Consider the following 25,521-nt stretch of genomic DNA (forward strand, 5'->3'; position numbering starts at 1 on the left):
TTGATTGCTAGGGAGCATATCTGCCAACTTTTTTGTATTGTACTCTCTTGAGTGCTTAGCATAGTGCTCTCCACAATGTAAGCACTGAATAAATACGATTGATTGAATGACTGCCTCAAAGGAGGGTGCCCAGAGATATCTTGCTGCAATCAGCAATCTCTCAATGCATGCTCATGGCCCTGGGGAAAAAGTGTAAATGTTTCATCACCATGTTACATTACAACCTCCCACAACTTCTGGAAAAACAAAGGAGGTCCTGCACTGGGGAGACCTGGGAGACAGAAGGACCTGGGTTCTAATCCCGGCTCCACCGCTCGTCTGCTATATGACCTTGGGCAAGTCACTTCAGTTCTCTGAGCCTCATTTACCTCATCTGGAAAATGGGGATTAAGAATGTGAGTCCTCTGTGGTACAGTGTCCAACCCATTTAACTTGCATCTACACCAGTACTTAGAATGTTGTCAGATACATAGTAAACGCATAACAAATACCACAATTATTATTACTACTATTATTATTACTACTGCTGGGGGGAGATGCTGAACAAAGAAGATCTGGGCAGACAGGCAGCCCAAGATACAGGCCACTCAGCTGCTAAAGAGGGAGCACCCACTTCAGCATAACCCTGGGTATCAAATGTCCACTATTCTCCCTTGCATAAAAATTGGTAAAAATGTCACTGCCAGAGACTGTCAGCTCACCCTCTAGACTCTAAGCTTGTTGTGGGCAGGGAATATGTTCATTTATTGTTATGTTATACTCTCCCAAGTGCTTAGTACAGTGCTCTGCACACAGCAAGCACTCAGTAAATATGATTAAATGAATGAATGAATAGTGCCACCATTTACCAACAGAAACACAGTTTTACCTGTCAGTATTTTGAAAAATATGAAGTCTAACTATATGCCGTTATTATTATTATCAAATATCGAGTCATTTCTGATTCATAGTGACTTTATGGATATATTCTCTCCAGAACGTCCTATCTTCTGCCATAATCCTAAACCTTGCTAACAGTTCTGTTATCACCACTATGGTTTCTATCCATCTAGCTGCTGGTCTGCCTCTTGCACGTTTACCCTCGACTTTCCTTAGCATTAATGTCTTCTCCAGAAGATTAATCCTCCTGATGATGTGTCCAAAATATGCTAATCTAAATCCAGTCATCTGGCCTTCCAAAAGCCACATAGGCTTAATTTACTCCCAAACCCATTTCTTTGTTTTTCAGATATTCGCAAAAGCCTTCTCCATTACCGCATTTCAAAAGAATCGATGCTCTTTCTCTCTTTTTTTTTCCACCGCCCAGCTTTCGGATCCATACATCGTCACTGGAGATACCATAGAATTGACAATTTGTATTTAGTGGCAATTGTTACAGACCACAAAACTCACAACAGTTCAGATACTTCACATACACACACACACACACACACACTCACACACACACTTATACTCAAGTAATGTGTATATCTGCATGCAAAACTAGACAGGGCTCTGAGCCGGCTGCTGTAACTCAGAATGCCATATCAGCTGTTCTATTTTTAGCCTGCCTCTTCCCAGCGCTGGAGTCTCTAGGGGAGCCCAGCATTCATGAGACTTTTCTAATCCCCAGGGGAGCTCAGGGAATCCTTCCCCTCCAATCCCCCCTGCCCCCCGGGATAATGTCACCACAACCAAAATGTACCCCAGTTCCCCTATAATTCTACTCGTAACTGCCTGTTCTTCTAAATTTTCCTGGTTCACAGAGCTGTTCATATATACATATATTATATATTATTATTTATATTGTAATTATGGCTTTTGTTATGTGCCAGGCATTGTATTAAGTGCTGGGGTGGATACAAGTAAATTATATCCCTGTTCCACGTGGGACTCACAGTCTCAATCCCCATTTTACAGATGAAGGCACTGAGGCACAGGAGAAGTGAAGTGACTTGCCCAAGGCCACACAGCAGACAGCTGGCAGAAGCAGGATTAGAACTCATGACCGTCTGGGCTCTCAGGCCCATGCTCTGTCTACTACGCCCTGCTGTTTCGGTCGATATCTATAATTAGATCTGTTATTAATACCTGGATTCTTGTATCCAACCAATCCAGAGAATGAATTTCAAATGAAAATATTTGGCCAAAAATCCATTTCCCAACTCTGCCTTTCATGATACAGTTTAGATTTTTTCTTGTCCTCCCTTAAATTATTTCACTATAATATAAATTGAAACTCAAATCAAAGGGAGATAATATAAGAAACAAAATATGATAAACATCTTGACTGGGCAATCAGTATCAACACTGTAACCTAAGTCATCTCTTACACACACACACACACACACAGAGATTTATCTTCTGAGTAGTTTAAATACAAGAAGGACCCTTCTTGTTTTTGTCTGTCTGTCTCCCCCAGTTAGACTGTAAGCCTGTCATTGGGCAGCTATTGTCTCTATCTGTTGCCGAATTGTACATTCCAAGAGCTTAGTACAGTGATCTGCACTTAGTAAGCACTCAATAAATACTATTGAATGAATGAATAATAGTGCAGGCCAGTAAAAATTCAGTGTTCTTTAGAACTGTGACCATCCTTATTCTACAGGCTCCTGAATTTGATTTTACACAGCAGTGACCCTGTGGAACTGACATGTATCTACCTGATCACTTGGTAGGAAGTTATCTAACAGGGAGCATGTAGACTGGAGTAACCTCATCACCCTCTCTTGGGATGATCAGGTACAATATAATTTGCTACTTTTAGAGAGAGGATGATCTATTCTTTTTCTCTTTCACATTTCTGGTATTTGACAACTTAGTAACTTTTTCTTTGCTGTTGAAATCTCCCCTACAAACCACAGAATAAAAGAGTAAGTACTTGTGATTAATCAAATGCATTCATTGAGGCCTTCAACTCTTATCTTGCTATCTTTCACATCTGTATTTTACGGTTTGCATGCAACTTGAGAAGCTGTGTGGTCTAGTGGAAAAAGCATGGGCCTGAGTATCAGAGGACCTTGGTTCTAATCCCAGCTCTACCTCTTGTTTGCTGTGTGACCTTAAGCAAATCAGTTGACTTCTCTGTGCCTCAATTACCTCATCTATAACATGGGGATTAAGACTGTGTGCCCTAAGTGGGACAGGGACCATGTCCAATCTGATTATCTTGTATCTACCTGAGCACTTAATACAATACTGGACAGGGACTGTTCATTCATTCAATCACATTTATTGTGCGCTTACTCTGTGCAGAGCACTGTACTAAGTGCTCGGAATGTACAATTCAGCAACAAATAGAGACAATCCCTACAATGGGGTCACAGTCTAAAAGATGTCTGTTTATTGTTATATTGTACTCTCCCGAGTGCTTAGAACAGTGCTTTGCACACAGTTAAGTGCTCAATAAATACGATTGAAAGAATGAATGAATACAGTAAGCACTTAACAAATACCATTAAAAGAACTGTGACTGCTAGTCTCCCTCTAGATATCAAATGGCAAGACAGGTTGGCAATTAGCGAGGTTCTCACTGCTATTTTCAACCTTTCATTCTCTGTTAGCTTCTTCCCATCTGCCTTCAAACATGTCTCCCCTATTTTTAAAAAGCCCTCTCTCAACCCTTCAGTCCCCTTCCAGGTATCACCCCATCTCCCAGCTCCTGTTCCTATCCTAACTCCCAAGGCAGGTCAGAGGACCTGAATACTAATTCCGGCTCCGCCACTTGTCTGCTGTGTGACCTTGGACAAATCACTTCACTTCTCTGGGCTTCAGTCCCCTCATTGGGAAAATGGAGACTAAGACTTTGAGCCCTATGTGGGAAATGGGCTGTGTCCATCCTTATTATCTTATATCTACCCCAGTACGGTGCCTGACACAAAGTAAGCACTTTACAAATACCATAAAGAGAAAAAAACAGGTCATATACATACACAGCTTTAATTTCCTCCAGACCAATGATCTTCTCCACCATCTGCAGTCTGGCATTTGACCATTTTGTTCCTCTGAGACTACTCTTTCCAAGATCACCAGTTACCTCCTTATTGCCAAGTCCATTCAAGTTCATTAAGAGCAGGGAACGTGTCTGCTAATTATCTTGTTTTGTACTCTCCCAAGCATCTCTAACAGTGCTCAGTAAACAATTGATTGATTGATGGATTAATTGATCCTCTTTGACCATTCAGCTGCTTTTAACACGGTGGACCACTTCCTCCACCTCAAAACACTCAGGACTTGGTTTCACCAAGATGGCTTAACCTGGTTCTCTTCCTCCTCCTCCCTCTCTTTTTCTTATGGCATTTGTTAAGCCCTTACTATGTGCCAGTCACTGTACTGTACTAAGCACTGGGATCAATACAAGTTTGGACACAAGATTGTGCACAGTCTTTGTCTCACATGGGGCTCATAGTTTCAATCCCCATTTTACAGATGGGGTAACAGAGTCACAGAACAGTGAAGTAACTTGCCGAAGTACCATTAATAAAAAGTACTAAAGAAACCCTCCCCTGCACTTAACCCCAAAAAACTGCTATCTTTCAGCAAACTCCCAAATTTGGTTGGTTCTTCCTGCGAAACGACTCACGGATGCACATCTCTTCCTCTCATTTGTTCAATCTGTTTTGTTCCATCGTACTTATCGAGGGCTTATTTTGTGGAGAACACTATGTTAAGTGCTTGGGAAGGTACAATACAACAATAAACAGACACATTACCAGCCCTCAACAAGCTTACAGTCTCTCTCGAACTGCTATCACCCTGGTATAAACTTTAGTCTTGCCTCAGCTAGACGATTGCACTGGTTTCACTGGTCTCACCTGTCTCCCAGCCTCCAGCCTCTCTTCTGCACAAATTATCTTCCTGAAGCATCCCTTGGTCCACATCTCTCTCCTCCTCAGAATGCTTTTTTGACTTCCTTGTCTTCACATCGAACAATTACACCTCACAGTCCTTTGACACTATCCTCCTCCAAGAGGCCTCCCCTGACTAAACCCTCCTTTCCTCTTCTCCCACTCCTTTCTGCATCGCCCTGATTTGCTCTCTTTATCATCCCCACTCCCAACTCTCAACACTTATATGCATATCAGTGATTTATTTATTTATATTAATGTCTGTCTCCCACTCTAGTTGGTAATGGTAATTTTGCACAGGGAATGTGTTTGCTGATTATTTTGTTCTCTCCCAAGTAGTTAGTACAGTGCTCTGAACACTGTGCTCGATAAATATGACTGGTAGACTGGCGATGCACCTCAAGGCTCTCCACCATATAGCCCTACCTTCCCCACTATTCCCCAGCTCTCGGTCTTACTCCTCCCAAGCCGACGGACCTTGTAGCTGTACCCCGCTTTCGACTCTCTGCCCCTCGGCTCAAGCTGTACCCCCGGCTTGGAATTCCCTCTCTCTCCTCATCAGGCAGACAGCTCTCCCCACCAAGCCCTCTGGAAAGTGCACCTCCTCCAAGAAGCCTTCCCTGATTACCACCCAGCAGCCAGAGCAATATCACTGTTTCAGCCATTTCTAGTATATATGATCATCTTTACTCACTTCTCACCATGTATAGATGTAGTTGTGAATTGTTTTTATGTTTGTCTTCCCCCACTGGAGAATAAACTCCTTGCAGGCAAATTCTTCATTTTGTACTTATCAATCCCCTAGTACTGTGTCATACATCAAGTGAGCACTCAATAAATGTGGCAAATACTTGTATTACTACCACTGCTATTCATTCATTCCTTTAATCTTATTTCTTGAGTGCTTACTTTGTGCAGAGCCGCAGCGTGTCTCTGTGGAAACAGCCTGGGCTCGGGAATCAGAGGTTGTGGGTTCTAATCCTCGCTCCGCCACTTGCCAGCTGTGTGGTTTGGGGTAAGTCACAACTTCTCTGGGGCCCTGTTGCCTCATCTGTAAAATGTCTCTCCCGTTTAGACTGTGAGCCCACTATTGGGCAGGGATTGTCTCTATCTGTTGCCGAACTGCACATTCCAAGTGCTTAGTACAGTGCTCTGCATATAGTATGCGCTCCATAAATACTATTGAATGAATGAATAAAATGGGGATTATGACTGTGAGCCCCATGTGGAACAACTTGATTACCTTGTATCTAACCCAGTGCTTAGAACAGTGCTTGGCACATAGTAAGTGCTTAACAAATACCATCATCATTATTATTAATACTAAATGCTTGGGAGAGTACAATGCAACAATAAACAGACACATTCCCTACCCACAATGAGCTTACAGTCTATACTATTACTGGTGCTGCTGCTGCTGCTGCTAGAATTAAAGCATTTTGGAATTATTTTTAGTGCCAGTACTGTAACTAGAAACCTGAGTGATATTTGTAGCAGTAATTTTTCAGCTAAAATCAGAAAAACTTTCTATCGGCTCCTCTGTAAATAGTCTTCCTGTGCCTTACCTTGTTGTTGCAAGAACCCTTACACAGTTTGAATTGCCTAACATAGTTATTGCAGTATCTCTCAAAACCCCAAGCAAGGACACTGTTACTTCCTGAGGAAGTTAGTTGTTTCAGACATTTCCATGAAATGATTTTTCTTAGTCTTTCTTGGCAATTCATTAACCGTATTGAATTACTGGATTGGGGCAAGCAATTGTGACTTCCTACTTATTCCTGCTATTCCCATGACTAGGGCTAAATTCTTCTGTTCCATTTTAGGGTGCTAAGTCAACAGGGAGCTTCAGTTAAAAAAATAAATGAATAAGCTTAGTCAAAGCTCTGAGGTCACCAGGGTTAGACTTCCGAAACAGCAGGTTTATCTAAACTACTGGTTTCTCCTCCTACTCTCTTTCCCAGCCCACATCTTGACAATTCCATTAGCTAACTCTGCCTTCTTCAGATTTGGCTTGGTGAAGAGGGTGAGGAATAATAATAATACTAATAACAATAATAATACTAGTATTTGTTAAGTGTTTACTATGTGTCAAACACTCTTCTAAGCATCAGGGAAAATACAAGCTAATCAGGTTGGACACAGTCCCTGTCCCTGATGGGGCTCACAGTCTTTGTCCCCATTTTACAGATGAGGTAACTGAGGTCCAGAGAAATGAGGTGAATTGCCCAAGGTCAAACAGTAGACAAGTGGCAGAGCTGGATTTCAAACCCAGGTCCTTCTGACTTCCAGGTTGATGCTCTATCCACTAAGCGATGCTGCTTCCCTATCCGTTTCCTCTATTGGTAAAGACAGTTAATAATGTTAATAATGTTGGTATTTGTTAAGCGCTTACTATGTGCAGAGCACTGTTCTAAGCGCTGGGGTAGACACAGGGCATTCAGGTTGGCCCACGTGGGGCTCACAGTCTTAATCCCCATTTTACAGATGAGGGAACTGAGGCACCGAGAAGTTAAGTGATTTGCCCAAAGTCACACAGCTGACAAGTGGCCGAGCCGGAATTCGAACCCATGACCTCTGACTCCAAAGCCCTTGCTCTTTCAATCCCATAAGGTATTAAGGCGTGGCTCAGTGGAAGAGCCCGGGCTTGGGAGTCAGAGATCATGGGTTCAAATCCCAGCTCTGCCACTTGTCAGCTGTGTGACTGTGGGCAAGTCACTTCATTTCACTATGCCTCAGTGACCTCATCTGTAAAATGGGGGATTAAGACTGTGAGCCTCACGTGGGACAACCTGATTACCCTGGTTCTACCCTAGCACTTAGAACAGTGCTCTGCACATAGTAAGTGCTTAACAAATGCCAACATTATTATTATTATTAAGGCTCTCCCCTAGCCAGTACCATATAACTTGCATTTCTTTTTTTTTTTTACTTATCTCTGTCCTTGCCTTTTATGTAGATTTGATATTCTCATTCTTTTATTTTTTTCAATAATAATAATATATGTTAGGAACTATACTAAACACTGGGGTAGGTACAAGGTCACGCATGGGGCTCACAATCTACTAGGAGGGAGGACAGGTAATGAGTCTTCATTTTGCAGATAAAGCAACTGAGGTGCAGAGAAGAAAAATAACTTGCCCAAAATCACACAGCAGACATGGGTAGAATCGGGATTAGAAACCAAATCCCCTGACTCTCAGGTCCACGCTCTTTCCACTAGACCATGCTGTGAGCCCACTATGAGCAGGGATTGTCTCTATTTGTTGCTGAATTGTACCTCTCAAGCTTTTAGTACAGTGTTCTGCACATAGTACATGATCAATAAATACAATTGAATGAATGAATGAATGAATGAATGCTTCTCTTGCTTTATGTTTCTGTTTCTGTCAGCAGTTCCCTTTCCCCTTTTATTCTTACACTGTGGGCCCCTTGAGGGTCAAGGACTGTGTCTAATCCCCACCTGTGTATTCTTTCCCGGAGGTTTATATGGTGCTTTGCAAAGAGTGAGTGGTTAAAAAATATTATTGCTACTATGGAAAGAGAATTTAGAAAAACCCTTTCAAAGAGAGGTGCAGCATGGGTTAATGGATAGAGCATAGGCCTGGGGGTCAGAAGGACTTGTGTTCTAATCCCGTCTCCACCACTTGTCTTCTGCCTGACCTTGGGCAAATCACTTCTCTGGGCTTCAGTTACCTAATCTGCAAAATGGGGATGAAGATTGTGGGACTGTGTCCAACCTGTATCTACCCCAGGGCTTAGAACAGTGTCTGGCACATAGTAAGCACTTAACAAATACCACAAAAGAAGGGTGGTTGAGCTTGTCCAGGATGGAATTCCTAGGTGCTTTCCATCCAACTTGGATATCAACTCAAGCCCTTGGTTTTATTTACTGTTCTTACTGTTCCGCTGATGAGCCTAGTCATGGTAATAGCAGCATCAATCTTATTAATGAGTACTTACTCTGTGTAGAGCACTGAACCAAACACTGGGCAAAGTACAGTAGAGTTAGTAGACATAAGCCCTGCCCTCAAGGATCTTACAATCTAGAAGGGGAGACAGACACTAAAATTAATTAGAGGTATGGGAAATATCACCCCTCTTAGGGTCACAGCTGGAGAGTTTCCAGTACTCTACCAGTCTCGGCTAGGGGAGAGAGTCAAGCAGAGGCCTGTCCATTCCATTCCTAGCTTGGGCAGAGGCTAGCGAGTGGAAGGCAATCTGCTATAAGTCAAAACTCGCCTGTGCTGGGCAGCAGCGGCATGGGAGAGAGTCGAGGGCAAAGACTCAAGTTGACTGCACAGAAGGAGCCAAAGGTACATCATTTCCGGATTTTTACCAAGAAAAGTCCATGGATATGCTAGCAAAACGATTGCAGCTGGAGAGCGGGGCGCTCTGGGACAGATGTGTCCTTGGTGGCTCTATGGATCAGAAATGACTTGACAGCATAAGACAAGAGGGACAGAAGAGGAAGAAAGTTCTGAGGGTGTTTCAAGGAGCAATAGGCAAAGGCTCCTAGGATAGATTTCACCCCACAAGCACAAAGTTCTGAAAAGTTCATAGTTTTGATCTCCAAAGGAGGTTTTCCCCACCATGGGGAGTGAAGGACACCCGTTCTGAGTTGTATTTGAGCTCTGGGAACTGCAGGCATAATACAGTAAATACAGTACACAAGACATTTGTTTGATAAAATGTAATTAATAACAATTAACTCCCCACAGTTACTGGAGGAGTTACTAAAGAATCTCTCTCTAGCACTTTAGCTCATTAACTAAGTGATCCATCTAATAATAAAAAAGAACTAATTATAGCATGTCTTTTATCCTTCTCTTAGATTATCTATGAACTTTCAAAGAAAAAGTCCCTTGATTAAAGACTTCAGAATTGGAACCAATGACAAATGTGTTAAGTATATTTATAAAAGGACTGAAGGTTGGATAAATCATTTTAGAAAGCCTTCCACTGAATAATTTTTAGAAATTGGTTTCCTAAGGTGTACGTGGGGGGAGGTGAAACCTGTGTAATGCTGTTCTTTTATTTTTAAAGGTTGGCAATGTCATTAACAAACATTCAGCATGAAAAGCTAGCCTTGATCAAACTGAGTCATTAACTGATTATCATGGAAACTACATAACAAAAGCCACTTGGATTAATTAAATGAGAAACCTTCCACTGTTTTGCTAGTAATTCCTTTGGGAAGATTCTTTATTTTGGGTTCATTTGTTGTCTTGCATCTTACCTTTTTAGCCCCTTCTTGTCAAAATTCTTCTGCAGAAAATATACAAATTTCTGCTGTCACCTCTTTGAGGTTGTTGAGGGGATCTGTCGTCCAACTCTGTTGTATTGTATTCATTCATTCATTCAATAGTGTTTATTGAGTGCTTACTATGTGCAGAGCACTGTACTAAGCGCTTGGAATGTACAAATCGGCAACAGATAGAGACAGTGCCTGCCCATTGATGGGCTTACAGTCTAATCGGGAGAGACAGACAAAAACAATAGCAATAAATAGAATCAGGGGGACTGTACTCTCCCAAGTGCTCAGTACAGTGGTCTGGGCACTCTAAACACTCAGTATAAACCACTGATTGACTTCAGGTCTGCAAACACACACTAAGGTAGGGCAAATCAGTGCTTTTGTTCTAATCAATCAATTGTATTTATTGAGCGCTTACTGTGTGCAGAGCACCGCGCTAAGCACTTGGGCGAGCACACTGATACGACTCCTAAAACTCCACCCTATCCCTATCTCTTGGATCAAACTCAGAAGAGGCAATCCCTCGTCAGCAAACTTGGGCTAGACCTCCACACTCCTCTAAGAAGAAGCCTTGCAGTCGCCAAATTATATTGTTCAACCAAGCCTAACCTAGCCTCAATTCACCTGGAGTGTGGCCTAGTGCATAGAGCATGGGCCTGGAAGTCAGAAGGACCTGGGTTCTAATCCTCCATAGCACTTCGCTTCTCTGAGCCTCAGTTCCCTCATCTATAAGTGGATTGTGTCCAACCTGATTATCTAGTGCTTTGCATACAGTAAGCGCTCAATAAATATAATTAAAAATAATCAACCCCAGCATGTAATAAGCCCCATCACTTGTCCACTGTGTCAGCTTGGGAAAGTCATGTCACTTCTCTGCACCTCAGTTACTTCCTCTATAAAATGGGGATTAAGACTGCTAGTCCATGTGGGATGTGGATTATGACTGACCTGATAAATCTGTATCTATCCCAGCACTTAGTTCAGTGCCTAACACATAGTAAGCACTTAAATACCATTTAAAAATGATGTGAAATTGAACCTAACTCTTTCAGTACCATCCAATTATCTTATCTTTTTACATTCATATAATGAAAGTCAAATAGGGTTCATCAATGCAAGAGGATAAACCACATTTAAAAGGTCTCCATTGCAGAAATGCTAAAGAATCGCCACTCTGGATGTTTGTGGTTCTTTTGAGCATCTTATGAACATTCCGTAGGTTTCCCTGGCAAACCATTTATGAGGTCTCCTGCTACTCTTCCTTTAGACTGATTAACATATTTTTCACAATACATAATGGCTCATTCAGAACCTATGTAACCACTGGAGAGTGTACATACTCTTTGGTTTCTGAAAAATCATGTTTTTTGGTTTCCTTTCATCCCATTCCAAACAGGTACATTAGCACCGAGGAAGGATGTGGTGAAACCACAGGTAGAATCATTAGCTTTTTCAGTTTTGCAGAACACTGTAAAGAGAGGGCAAATGTATAGAAAAAATGAACCTGAGGAGCCATGAGGAAAATGAGGCAGCTGTGGGTTGAAAGGACATCCCAACCTCACTGTTTGGAAGGGAAAAAAGAGGAGGAATATGGGCAAAAGTTGAGGGGTATCCAAACAAAGGGAGCTTAGACCCACGATACCATTACAGACCACATTCCTCTGCTTGAAATCTTTGCTCTCGGTTTAAGTAGAGTACCCTCAAAACCCTTCAGAGAAAGGGTGCACACTCTGCTGAAGAGTATTCTTGCCAAGAAACAGTGTAGTACTTCACTTCTCTGTACTTCAGTTCCCTCATCTGTAAAATAATAATGGTAGTATTTGTTAAGTGCTTTCTAAGTGCCAGGCACTTTACTAAGCTCTGGGGTGGATACAAGCAAATAGGGTTGGATGTAGACCCTGTCCCTCATGGAGCTCACAGTCTTAATCCCCATTTTACAGATAAGGTAACTGAGGCATAGAGAAGCGAAGTGACTTTCCTGAGGTCACAAAGCAGACAAGCGGTGGATCCGGGATTAGAACCCATGGTACTCTGACTCTCTGGCCCATGCTCTATCATTCATTCATTCAGTCAGTCAGTCATATTTCTTGAGCGCTTACTATGTGCAGAGCACTGTACTAAGCGCTTGAAATGTACAATTCGTCAACAAATAGAGACAATCCCTACCCAACAGCAGGCTCACAGTCTAAATGGGGGAGACAGACAACAAAGCAAAACAAGACAAAACAAGTAGTCTGACATCAATATCATCAAAATAAATAGAATCATAGATATATACACATCATTAACAAAATAAATAGAGTAATAAATAATACATACAATTATGCACAAGTGCTGTGAGGAGGGGAAGGGGAAGAGCAGAGGGAAAGGGAGGGCTCAGTCTGGGAAGGCTTCCTGGAGGAGGTGAGCTCTATCCACTACGCCTAGTACTAGCAATAATAGTATTTATGAAGTACCTACTTTGGGCAAAGCACTGTGCTAAGGACTGGGAAAAAATGCAGATGTGAGAATTAGACCCAGTCCCTGACCCACAAAGGATTCACAGTCTAAGAATAAGACAAGGAGGGGTTTGGAGACAGATGCAGTAGGAAAGATGAAAGCATATACATTTGAAACAACAGAACCAACATAAAATACCTCCACTGAAGTACAATTTGAGAGCCAGCCTAAGTTAAGGGTAATTTATCTGTGCCAATTTTGCACTTCGAGAGCGTGAGTGAGAAAGAAATTTAGAGGGATGGAGTGTGGGAAGGGCCTGGAATTTAAAGAGCTGACACACCTCGTCACCTCAGGGGGAAACTTTCAGATCCTATCAGGATCCTCCCAAAGCTGTGGGGGGGCAATAGTTCTCATTGTCCTCATCACCCTAGTGGAATTGGGACCTAACAGTCAAATTATGTCTCTAAAATATTCCTTTTAAATTTAAATTTAATATTTAGTATTAAATTTTTATTTGATAATTCTATTTTTAGTCATAAAGTAGAATGTAAGACAGTATAGTAGAGCCCTGTGTATACCAAGTCAAAGGAAAATGAGAATATGAGGTACAATGCTCCATTCATGTTTAGGAGAGAGAAAGATAAGGAGGGGGACAGGGAAGATGATGAACATGAGATAATAAAGAAATACTTTAAGTGAAGGAAAAAAAGAGTGATAGTTATATTAGAAGCAGGGTCAGTCTGAGTCAGCCAGTTTGCATGAAATTATCTGGAGACCACAATTTTCTCAGCTCTCAGAATTAGAGGTTCAAACCTGAGCGAGCTTCTTTAGCTAGACTGGTTATTCATAATGCAAGATTGACTGAGGACTGTGTAATTCCAGTTGAGAATCTGCAAGAAAGCATCAGCTCAAACTGATGCATTAATCACTGCAGTGGTTACTGGAGGTAGAATTTCACTTTGGAATTTCTCAGCCCTTTTTCTCCATCTGGCATACATTTCATTCATTCATTCATTCATTCATTCATTCATTCATTCAATTTTATTTATTGAGTGTTTACTGTGTGCAAAGCACTTTACTAAGTGCTTGGAAGAGTACAAAACAACAATAAATGGATACATTCCCTGCTCACAGTGAGCTCACAGTCTATAGGGGGAGAGAGACATGAATAGAAATACATAAATTACAGATGTATACAAACGGCCGTGGGGCTTGAGGGGGACTGAATGAAGGAGCACGTCAGGGCGATGCAGAAGGGAGTTGGGGAAGAGGATAGGAGGACTTAGTCAGGGAAGGCTTCTTGGAGGAGATGTGCCTTCAATAAGAGTTCGAAGTGGGAAAGAGCAATTGTCTGTCTGATATGAGGAGCAAGGCCATTGTTTATACTGACTGACCTGATACCTGACAACCATTCAGATCTAATGTTGTTGGATCTCAACATGTGGGCAAAAGACTGAAAGTAATATACCTTAAGTCTCAACACTTTAATTCTCATCAATCAACATCCTCCGTGGTATTTTTTGAGTGCTGACCGTACGCAGAGCACTGTGCTGAGCGCTTGGGAGAATATAATACAAAAGAGTTGTCAGTCATGTTCCCTGTCCGCAATGAACTTACAGTATAGAGGGGAGACAGACGCTAAAATAAATGAATTATTTTCAATATATAATTTATAGATAAGGATGTAAGTCCTGAGGGGCCAAGAGTGGGGTGAATATCAAATGCCCAAAGGGCACAGATCCAAATGCACAGATGAATGGAGAAGGGGGAGAGAGCTGGGGAAAACAGGATTTAGTCAGGGAAGGCCTCTTGGAGGAATTTCCAGTTGTTCTCCTAGTGCAAAAGTTGGTACCGAAGAGAATACCAGTCTTTTTTGCCTGCCTAGAAAAACATCTAGAGTTTGTTTTTAAAAGTTTTAAAAATGTTTTGAAAGATTTCCTGGAAAACTTAATGTTTGGTCAAAAGTGGCAGCAAAAATCAATCAATTGTATTTTTTGAGCACTTACATAAGAGCTGGGGTGAGTACAATATAACAGACACATTCCCTATCCAAAATGAGTTTACAGTCTAGAGCGGGAGGCAGACGCTAATAGAAATAAATAAATTATGCATATGTACAAACCACTTCCGTATTTTTACCAAGAAAACTCTATGGATACACTACCAGAACGATTGCAGGTGGAAGTGGGGCTCTCGGGGAGAGATGTGTCCATGGTGTCGCTATGGGTGGGGCACATCTCAACAGCATAAGACAACAACAATGACATAAGTGCAGAAGGGCTGGGTGGGAGGATGAATAAAGGGAGTAAGAAAGGGCGACTCAGAGGGGAGTGGGAGAAGAGGAAAGGAGGCCTTAGTCAGGGAAGGCTGCTTAGAGGAGATGTGCCTTCGATAAGGCTCTGAATGGGGGGAGAGTAAATTGTCTGTTGGATATGAAAAGGGAGGGCATTCCAGGCCAGAGTACTGGATGCAGTGAGAGGTTGGTGGTGAAACAAGATTGAGGTACCGTGAGAAGGTTGGCATTAGAGGAGCAAAATGTGCAGGCTGGGTGATAGTGGGAGAGCACCAAAGTAAGGAAGGTGGGGACAAGGTGATTGAGTGCTTTAAAGGTGATGGTGAGGAGATTCTGTCTGATGTGGAGTTGGATGGGCAACAACTGGAGGTTCTTGAGGAGTGGGGAAACAGGGACTGAATGCTTTTGTAGAAAAATGATCTGAGCAGCAGAGAAAAGTGAGGTCTAGAGTAGGGAGAGAAAGGAGGCAGGGAGGTCAGCAAGGAGGCTGACAGTAATCAAGGCAGGATAGGATAAGTGCTTGGATTAACATGGTAACAGTTTGGATGGAGAGGAAAGGGTGGATTTTAATAATGCCATGAAGGATGAACTGACAGAATTTAGTGATAGATTGAATATGTGCCTTGAATGAGGCAGAGGAGTCAAGGATAGTGCCAAGATTACAGGCTTGTGAGACAGAAAGGGTAATGGTCTGTCTACGTTTATTGAGTTAGATTCTGTACCGAACAAAAAATACAATCCTAGTCCACAATGAGCTTCTAATCTAATGGATAAAGATGGATCAAACATACGTAACTTGTCTTACAAAACCTGAATCAAACCAGGGACTCCTGACAGCTCAGGGATAGTTGGCTTTAGATTAGTTTATTTAGGGTCTAGAAAGGTTTCATTTCTCCCTCTAAACTGTAAATTCCTTGTGAACAGGGAATTGTGTCTACCAAACCTGTTGTACTGTACTCTCCCAAGTACTTAATAGAGTCCTCTGCACACTCTAAGGGCTCAATAAATATCATGAATTGATTCTCCATTCCACTTAATCCTGGAGACCTTGGAGAGGAAGTGGATTTTGAATACCACCTGATTTTCTTTTTTGTCTATTATAAAATGCTCAGAACAATGATAATCCCTTAAATCAGCTTCCAAACACCCCAGTGGCAGAACTATTTAGATTTTTTTTTTCAGTTTAGGCCCAAGTCCATTACATTACTTACACCGAATGAGTAGGTTTTTCAGAAATGAATTTTTCACCAGAGATCTCAAGTTGCATGCCAAGTGTCTAATAATTATGTTCAGTAGGTGGCCTGGGCAGATGCCAAAAATTTTGAGGAGGCTCAAGTCACTAGTTCCACCCTAGAGTCTGAATGTCTGTCCCCCTGCTTCTTTCCCACCATTGGTTTGGACAAGTTTGGGGAAATTCCAAGAGTCAGGACAACCAAGATACTAATATGGTGGAGAAAGGCCAATTGGGAAGCAGTGTGGCATAATGGACAGAACATAGGTCTGGGTGTCAGAAGGACGTAGGTTCTAATTCTGGCTCTGCCAATCATCTGCTGTGTGACCTTGGGCAAGTCACTTCACTTCTCTGTGTCTGGGTCACTTCATCTGTAAAATGGTGAATATGACTGTGTGCCCCATGTGGGACTTAGAATGTGTCTAACCTGAATATCTTGTATTTACCCCTGGACTTAGTACAGTGCCTGACACATAGTAAGCACTTAACAAATACTATAAAAAAAAAGGCCGACACTCCTGACATCAGCTTCAATCTGGGTAGGTTCAAGGCCAACCACAAAAGGAAACAATATCAATAACCACAACTTGTTCCTTGTTTCCACACCCCTAATGAGTTCATTGCACGCCCAACTCAGTACATTCAATTGCATTTATTAAGAACTTACTGTGTGCAGAGCACTGTACTAAGCGCAACTGTACTGAAGAGCATTTCAGTTGTTAAGTACCCTCACATCTATCCTCATTGGATGAATCCACAGTTCTTGAGCCTTTAAACACTAATCAATAGTAATTATAAATGCTTACTATTTACAATAACAGATACTATTATTATTTTTATTATTTCATACTTTCTATGTATGAAGCACTGCTCATCTTCTAGACCCTAAGCTCACTGTGGGCAGGGAATGTGTCTGTTTATTGTTGTATTGTACTTTCCCAAGCGCTTGATACAGTGCTCTGCACATAGTAAGTGCTCAAGAAATACTATTGAATGAGTATTAAGCGTCAGGTAGGTACAAGACAATCAGCTCAGATTCAGTCCCTGTCCTACATGGGGCTCATAGCCTAAGTAGAAGAGAGAACAGATACTGAATTCCCATTTTACAAATGCGGAAATAGAGACTCAGAGAAGTTAAGGGACTTGTCCAGGGGCAAATAACAATCAAGTGAAGCAGGGTGGGCTAGTGGAAAGAGCACCGGCCTGGGAGTCAGAGGACTTGGGTTCTAATTCCGGATCCTTCACTTGTCTGTTGCGTGAACTTGGTCAATTCACTTCACTTCCCTCTGCCTCTATTTCCTCATCTGTAAACTGGGGATTAAGACTGTGAGCCCCATGTAGAACATGAACTGTGTTCTACCTGAATAGCTTGTATCTTCCCCCATGTTTAGTACAGTGCCTAGTAAGCACTTAATGAACAATACTTAAAAAAATAAATAAATAAAGTAAGTGATGAAGCCAGGATTAGAACTCAGCCTCTCTGACTCCCAAGCCCATGCTCTTTCCACTAGGCCATAGTGCTTGTTCAAGGTAACTACATTTTTCACTTTCCTTTTTCGAAGTATGGTAGCCACAATTTACTAATTAATTCCTCATCACATCTGAGAAGCAAGAAAAGGAACAATTATGCTCTATTTACTACTCTGAAGACTGAGGAAGAGAGCATAAATGGAAGGTTAGAGAAGTAGCATGTCCCTGTGGAAAAACCACGGGCCATGGGATTGGGTTCTAATTCCTGCGCTGCCACTTTTGTGCTGTATAATAATGTTGGTATTTATTAAGCGCTTACTATGTGCAGAGCACTGTTCTAAGCACTGGGGGAGATACAGGGTCATCAGGTTGTCCCATGTGAGGCTCACAATCTTAATGCCCATTTTACAGATGAGGTAACTGAGGCACAGAGAAGTTAAGTGACTTGCCCACAGTCACACAGCTGACAGGTGGTGGAGTAGGGATTTGAACCCGTGACCCCTGACTCCCAAGCTGACAAGCTGACAAGTGGCAGAGCCAGGATGACCTTGGGCAAGTCATTTAACTTCTCTATGCCTCACTTTTCTCATCTGTAAAATGTGGATTAAGACTGTGGAATGGGGTTCCACATGGAACAGGGATTGTGTCCAACCTGTTTATCTTGTATCTACCCCAGCACCTAATACAGTTCCTGGCACATAATAAGCACTTAACAAATACCATTAAAAAAAAGTAAAGGTTTACTGATTGGATTAGGGCTGGGGCAAGGTTTGGAACTGGTATCTCTTGGCAGTTAGTCCTGATTTAAGACCTGAATACCACACCTGGCTGACACCTGGCCACGACTGTGAAAGAGGAAAGTAGTCTCACATCCTCTCCTTTGTCACAGTCCTGGAGAGTTTCCATATCAGAGTAAAGACTTAGGTCTCAGCTGCCTGCAAATGTCTTCTCTGTAAAACCTTATCACCCTCCAGATGCCTGAGGAGTGCTTGGGTAGGTAATAATAATAATAATGCTGATATTTGTTAAGCACTTACTATGTGCAGAGCACTGTTCTAAGTGCTGGGGTAGATACAGGGTAATCAGGTTGTCCCACATGAGGCTCACAGTTTTAATCCCCATTTTACAGATGAGGTAACTGAGGCACAGAGAAGTTAAGTGACTTGCCCACAGTCATACAGCTAATAAGTGGCAGAGACAGGATTTGAACCTATGACCTCTGACTCCCAAGCCTGGGCTCTTTCCACTGAGCCATGCTGCTTCTCTAGGATGTAGGATATAGTTTCTCTTTGTAGGACCAAGCCTGGGGCTGTTCTAAAAGGACATTTGGCCATTTTCTTGTTCCTCTAACTGTTCTTAGTGTTTTTGTGGTTTTTTTTATGGCAATGGTTAAGCACTTACTATGTGCCAGGGCCAGTACTGAAGTAAATATAAGATGAACAGGTTGGACACAGTCCCTGTCCCACTTGGGGCTCACAGTCTTAATCCCCATTTTACAGATGAAGTAACTGAAGCACAGAGAAGTCAAGTGACTTGCCCAAGGTCAGGCAGCAGGCAAGCGGCAGAGCCGGGAGCAGAACCCTAGGTCATCTAACTTTCAGGCTCTTGCTCTTTCCACAAGGCCATGTTGCTTCTGTAATTTTCCATTCACGCTCTCCTCCTCAGTAGAGTACAGTATAGTCCTTAGTAGAAGAGAAGCAGTATTGCCTAGTGGATAGAGCATGAGCCTGGGAGTCAGAAGGACCTGGGTTCTAATCCCGGCTCTGCCACTTGTCTGCTGTGTGACTTTGGGCAGACTCTTCCCACCCAAACCCTGTCTTCCCTGTGACTTTCCCATATCTGTAGACGGCACCACCATCCTTCCTCTCTCACAAGACTGTAACCTGCCATTATCCTTGACTCCTCTCTCTCATTCAACCCACACATTCAATTCATCGCTAAATCCTGTCAGTCCCACCTTCACAACATCACTAAAATCTGCCCTTTCCACTTCTTCCAAACAGCTACCACCTTAATACAATCACTCATCCTATCCTGCCCGGATTACTGCATCGGCCTCCTTGCCCGCCTCCCACCCTCCTGCCTCTCCCCACTCCAGTCCATACTTCATTCTGCTGCCCGGATCATTTTTCTACAAGAACATTCAGGACATGTCACCCTGCTCCTCAGAAAACTGCAGAGGTTCCCCATCCACCTCCGCATCAAAGAAAAATTCACCATTGGCTTTAAAGCACTCCACCACCTTGTCCCCTCCTACCTCACCTTGTTTCTCTCCTTCTACAACCCAACCTGCGCAATTCACTCCTTCAGGTCTAACCTCACTGTGCTTCAATCTCATTTATCTCAATGTAGATCCCTGGCCCACGTCCTTAGTCTGGCCTGGAACACCCTCCCTCCTCAAATCTTCACAGTTTGATTCTGTTTCACGAGAAGCAGCATGGCTTGGTGGCAAGAGCCCGGACTTGGGAGTCAGAGATCATGGGTTCTAATCCCGGCTCTGCTACTTGTCAGCCATTTGACTTTGGGCAATTCACTTAACTTCTCCGTGTCTCAGTTACCTCATCTGAAAAATGGGGATGAAGACCGTGAGCCCCACGTGGGACAATCTGATAACCTTGTATCTACCCCACACTTAGAACAGTGCTTGGCACATAGTAAGCACTTAACAAATACCCAAAGAAAAAAATCTGACAGAAAATTACTCTCCCCACTTTCAAAGACTTATTGAAGGCAAATCTCCTCAAAGAGGCTTTCCCAGATTAAGCCCCACCTTTCATCATCTCCCGATCCCTTCTGCATCACCCTGACTTGCTCCCTCTGTGCTTCCCCCATTCCCAGACCCACAGCACTTATGTACATATCTGCAATTGTATTTATTTGTAGTAATATCTGTCTCCCCACCTCTAGATTGTACGATTGTTGAGAACAGAGATTGTGCCTGTTTATTGTTCTACTGTACTCTCCCGATCGTACAGTGCTCTGCCCACAGTAAGCACTCAATAAATACAATTGAATAAATGAATGAATGAACTTAACTTCTCTCTCCCCCTCAGTTACCTCATCTGTAAAATGGGGACTAAGACTGTGAGCCCCATGTGGAACTGGGATTGTGTCCAACTCAATTTGCTTGTATCTAGCCCAGTGCTTAGTATAGTGCCTGGCACATAGTAAGCATTTACAAATACCACAATTATTATTATCATTAGTGCTCACATGCTTAATCCCCATTTTACAGATGAGGTAACTGAGCCACAGAGAAGTTTAAGTGACTTGCCCAAGGTCACACAGCAGACACGTGACAGAGTCAGGCTTAGAACCCATGACCTTCTGACTCCCAGGCCTACGCTCTATCCACTAAGCCATGCTGCTTCCACATATATCTGTGGGCCCTTGGCAGCAGCAATCAATCCATCCATTCCTTGGTATTAATTGAGTGCTTGCTGTGTGCAGAGCATCATACTAAGTGATTGGGAGAATGTGAGGCAATAGAGTAGTGCTGTGCTGTAACAGCACTGAGCCTTCAGCTGCTTTTTCCTAAGTTGTTGACTGTGGAACTCTAGAAGCAGTGTGACCTGGTGGATAGAGTACAGGCCTGGGAGTTAGAAGGATCTGGGTTCTAATTCTCAACTCTCAAGTCACTTAACCTCTCTGTGCCTCAGTTCCCTCATCTGCAAAATAGTGATTAAGACTGTGTGCCCTCTGTAGGACAGGGGCTGTCCAACCCGATGAGTTTGTATCTGCCCCAGAGCTCAGACAATGCCTGGTATATAGTAAGCGCTTAACAAATCCCACAATTATTATTACATTTATTATTATTAACTCATGTCAACTGTGCAAAATGTCAGGGTGTTTGTGTTCACAGTGAAAGCCAAAGACATTAAACTACTTATCAGAGAACTGTGTTAATACAGACAGAATAGGCTATAACTCCAAATCCCTGTCACTTAATGCACGACCATCCCTACCCCACTATGGCTGTGAGTTTTGATCCTCGGAAAGTCACAGGTACAGAGTGCCATTTAGCCCAGTAAATTATTATTTGGGGAACTTAGGGTCAGTTCACCAGAAAGTTACTTTTTCTACTGACCGACAAGATAGTTTTATGGTAGCCTGTTCCTCTGGCTTGAGAGAGAAGAACATCAAACCTTAATGAAAACCACCGGAATCGGGTCCTTAGGAATAAAGCCAAACCCAGGAGTGAAACCGCATATACACCAACCACTTTTTCCACTGAAACACAGATGTCAACTGTTTTGCATTTCCACCTCTAAATCCAAATTCCAGCTCAGAGATGGCTTTGTGGGAAAAAAAAAATCATGATCAAATAAAAGAATGAGGAAAATTTTAGAGCTGAAAACTCAGATGCTCAACTTAAAACTCGAGGAAAAGTCCCATTTGGATTCTGCTCCTTATAGTGATTGATCAAACAATAGTATTGAGAAGAATAATCATCAGCCCACTGTATTAGATGCTAGAGGGCATACAATAAAAGTAAAAGACAGGGCTTCTATATTGGAAAAGTTTACAATCTAACTGGGGAGAAAGGCACACATAAATTATATACATTGTGAGACAGCGAGGCGCCATTGGTAACTATGAAAGTATGGAAAAATAAAGGACTAATTTAATGGCACACATATCTGATATATATGTACATGCTAAGAGTACCTTGTAGGGATCATATAAACCCAATGCAGTAGAAATTAATTGAGGAGTACCACCTTTCACCAGTCTTAGAGTAGTCTAAGACAAAATCTTCAGTAAGGAATGATGCATTCACCTGGTAAACCTAGATCCTTCATTAGCGCAGAAGCAATTCTGCTCACAAAAATAGTTGATGACTGCTGGCATTCATTTCCCTCTAGACTGAAAGTTCGTTGTGGGCAGGGAACACGTTTACCTACTCTGTTATACTGTTAGGCTGCACTCTACCAAGCAGTGTTCTGCACATAGTGAGTGCTCAACAAATATGACTGATTGATGGAATGATTGATTTCCTCATCCTACATTTTTCCCTTTATTCAGGAATTCCCTTGCATTTCTTAAGAGATTCTCACACAAGCTAGAGGGCAGAGTGTTGGGAGAGCTTGTCGTGGACAGGGAATGTGCCTGTTTATTGTCATATTGTACTCTCCCAAGCCCTTAGTACGGTCCTCTCCACACAGTAAGCATTCGATAAATACGTTCAAACGAATGAATGAAAGAGAGGATACTGGTGACTGACATCAGTAGCTGTTGAGAACTGAGGTGATGGGAGCTCTTGAGGGCTGTTATTTAGGCTGAAGCGAAAACACATAGCATCATGGAGCTGATGAAATGTGTTCATTTAAAACTATTGCTGAATTTCCATTTGTTTGAAGTAATGCTCAGACCTTGGACGGCAGCTGCCATAAGAAGTAGAGTCTGTCACTATTATCATTCCCAATTTCAATTTTGAGATGTTACAATTCAATGGGGGAGCAAAATAAATATTCAGTCTCACCAAATTGAATGGTGAAGGTCCCTCCCTCCTGCAAATGTTTCTAGTCCAGTTCTCACTCACAGCGATGGAGCCATGTCTAACTCTGTGTTGGCTTGCCACAAGAAACGATTCTGTTTTGCAAAGGCCATTTTGTAAACCAATGACAATAACAATTGTGGCATTCATTAAAAACTTACTATGGGCCAAGTTCTTTATTAGTTGCTGGTATAAATACAAGATCTTAGAGTTGGACATGATCCTTGTCCAATACTGGGTTCTTCTGCCCTTTTAAAAAAAAAACCCAGAAGGAGGTAAAACTCATCATGAGACAATATTTAGGTAATACTGAATGTAGAAAATCTTTTATATTTTAAAATAAATAAATGCAGGAACTGCTCAATGCAAAGATCTCTAAGTGTATTTTATCCCAACAGAACATAGTTTGAACTTTAATTCGTCTTTTTTTCTGGTGATGTCTAAGTCAGACCCCCATGATTATTTTAATCTATGAATTCGTACTCATTTTTTTAACTACCACTGTTCCTATATAACGGTGCTAATCAAATGAACAAAACTATTCAGAAATGTGTGTGTGTGTGTATCTTGTCTTTGCTGTTGGTGAAGTTCACTTATACATGCTTGTGTGAGTGAAAAGGTCAATGCAGGACACACACTCCTGACCACATTGTGCACACTAGAAGACTGTCCCTTGTCTTGTTGTTATGCTTGATGTTTACAATGCCTGCTGCAGTTTTCCCTTTTGCTTCCTTGCCCTTTGTATACAAACCTAGACAAATGCTATCTGCCCACAAGATTTATTTTATGCACATCCAGCTCCAGGTTGTCTATTGTTGACTATCGTTAGCAAGATAGAAATGTAGAGTAGTAATCATAATTACTAAATATTTACTATGTGCGCAACCCTGGGATAATTATAAGGTAAACAGATTAGATTTGGTCTCTGTCCCATTCTGAACTGACAGTCGGAATGGGACTAAATATGTTGCTATTGTCTTATGCTGTCGAGCCATATCCGACCCATAGCGACGCCTTGGACACATCTCTCCCAGAATGCCACACCTCCATCCGCAATCATTCTGGTAGTGGATCCATAGAGTTTTCTCAGTAAAAATATGGAATCAGTTAACCACTGCCTCCTTCTGCTCAGTAAACCTGAGTCTCTGCCCTCAAACTCTTTCCCATGCCATTGCTGCCCAGCACGGGTGAATTTTGACTTGTAGCAGATGGCCTTCCACTCGCTAGCCACTGCCCAAGCTGGGAATGGAATGGGTATACCTCTGCTTGACTCTCCCTCCCGTAGTCAAGACTGGTAGAGTACTGGAAACGCTCCAGATGCAGCCCTGAGAGGTAACTAAACAGGTAACATAAAACAATAACAGTGAAATAAAACAGTAAGCTACAGAATCAACCATGTATAAAAGCAGTGGAGAAGGTGTAGCCAAACACAGTTCTTGAAGCAGGGAGGCCGCATACCCTTCATTCATTCATTCATTCAATTGTATTTATTGAGAGTTTACTGTGTGCAGAGCACTGTACTAGGCACTTGGCAACCCCTGCATTCTCTGCAGCCTCCCAGCACCTAATCAGTTCTGAGGGACAGTGTGGCTCAGTGGATAGAGCCTGGGCCTGGGAGTCAGAAGGACCTGAGTTCTAATTCCATCTCTGTCACTTGTCTGCTGTGTGACCTTGAGCAAGTCACTTCACTTCTCTGGGCCTCAGTTCTCTCATCCGTAAAATGGGAACAAAGACTGTGAGTCCCATGTGGGACGGGGACTGTGTTGACATGCTTTTAATAATAATAATGATGACATTTGTTAAGCACTTACTGTGTGCCAGTTTCCATGGGGTAAAAGGGGAGATAAAGCTAAATTGGAGCGGGTCAAGTGGAGAATTGGAAGAGAGGAAGTGGAGGCAGTAGGTACAGTCAACTAGCTCACAGAGTTTGGAGAGGAATGGTAAGGAGACGGGGCTATAACTAGAGGGAGTTGTAGGTTCAAGTGAAAGTTTTTTTTTAGGAAAGGGGAGACATGAGCCAATTCAAATTCAAATATAAATTCAAATTTAGAGGTCTCCTGAACACCTTCCTTTTCTCCTTCTATCTTCCCTCAATCACAAATAAAACACTTGTAGAGTCAGCCCATGAGTCATAAGTGCTGGGTTCTGGTCCAGACTCTGCCATTTGTCTGCTGTGTGACTTCGGAGAAATCATTTGGCATCTCTGTGCCTCAGTTTCCTCACCTGTGAAATGGAGATTGTCTTATCCCTTTCTACTTAGACCATGGGGCCACATACGGTACAGGGACAGTGTACATGATTATCTTATGTATACCCTAGTGCTTAGAGAAGAAAAAGAAGAAGAAGAAGAAAAGAGGAGGAGGAAGAGAGGGAGAGCGAGAAGGAGGAGGAAGAGGAAGAGAAGAATAAGAAACAAGGAGAGGGAGAGGGAGGAGGAGGAAGAGGAAGAGGAGGAAAAGAAAAGAAAGAAAGAAAGAAAGAAAGAAAGAAAGAAAGAAAGAAAGAAAGAAA

General features: G+C 42.3%; 2 non-coding genes across 2 annotated transcripts; one reads left to right on the plus strand and one right to left on the minus strand.

Moving 5' to 3' along the window:
* The first annotated feature begins 8,919 nt into the window (after positions 1-8,919).
* On the plus strand, positions 8,920-9,055 carry LOC114809926. The gene has a single exon (XR_003757697.1). It is a non-coding gene; the product is annotated as a small nucleolar RNA SNORA7 (small nucleolar RNA).
* A 15,152-nt stretch (positions 9,056-24,207) lies between these two features.
* Positions 24,208-24,345, minus strand: LOC114809708. The gene has a single exon (XR_003757485.1). It is a non-coding gene; the product is annotated as a small nucleolar RNA SNORA7 (small nucleolar RNA).
* Positions 24,346-25,521: the final 1,176 nt, after the last annotated feature.

Source organism: Ornithorhynchus anatinus, chromosome 2 (assembly GCF_004115215.2).
Source record: "Ornithorhynchus anatinus isolate Pmale09 chromosome 2, mOrnAna1.pri.v4, whole genome shotgun sequence".
Classification (NCBI taxonomy): Eukaryota; Metazoa; Chordata; class Mammalia; order Monotremata; family Ornithorhynchidae; genus Ornithorhynchus; species Ornithorhynchus anatinus.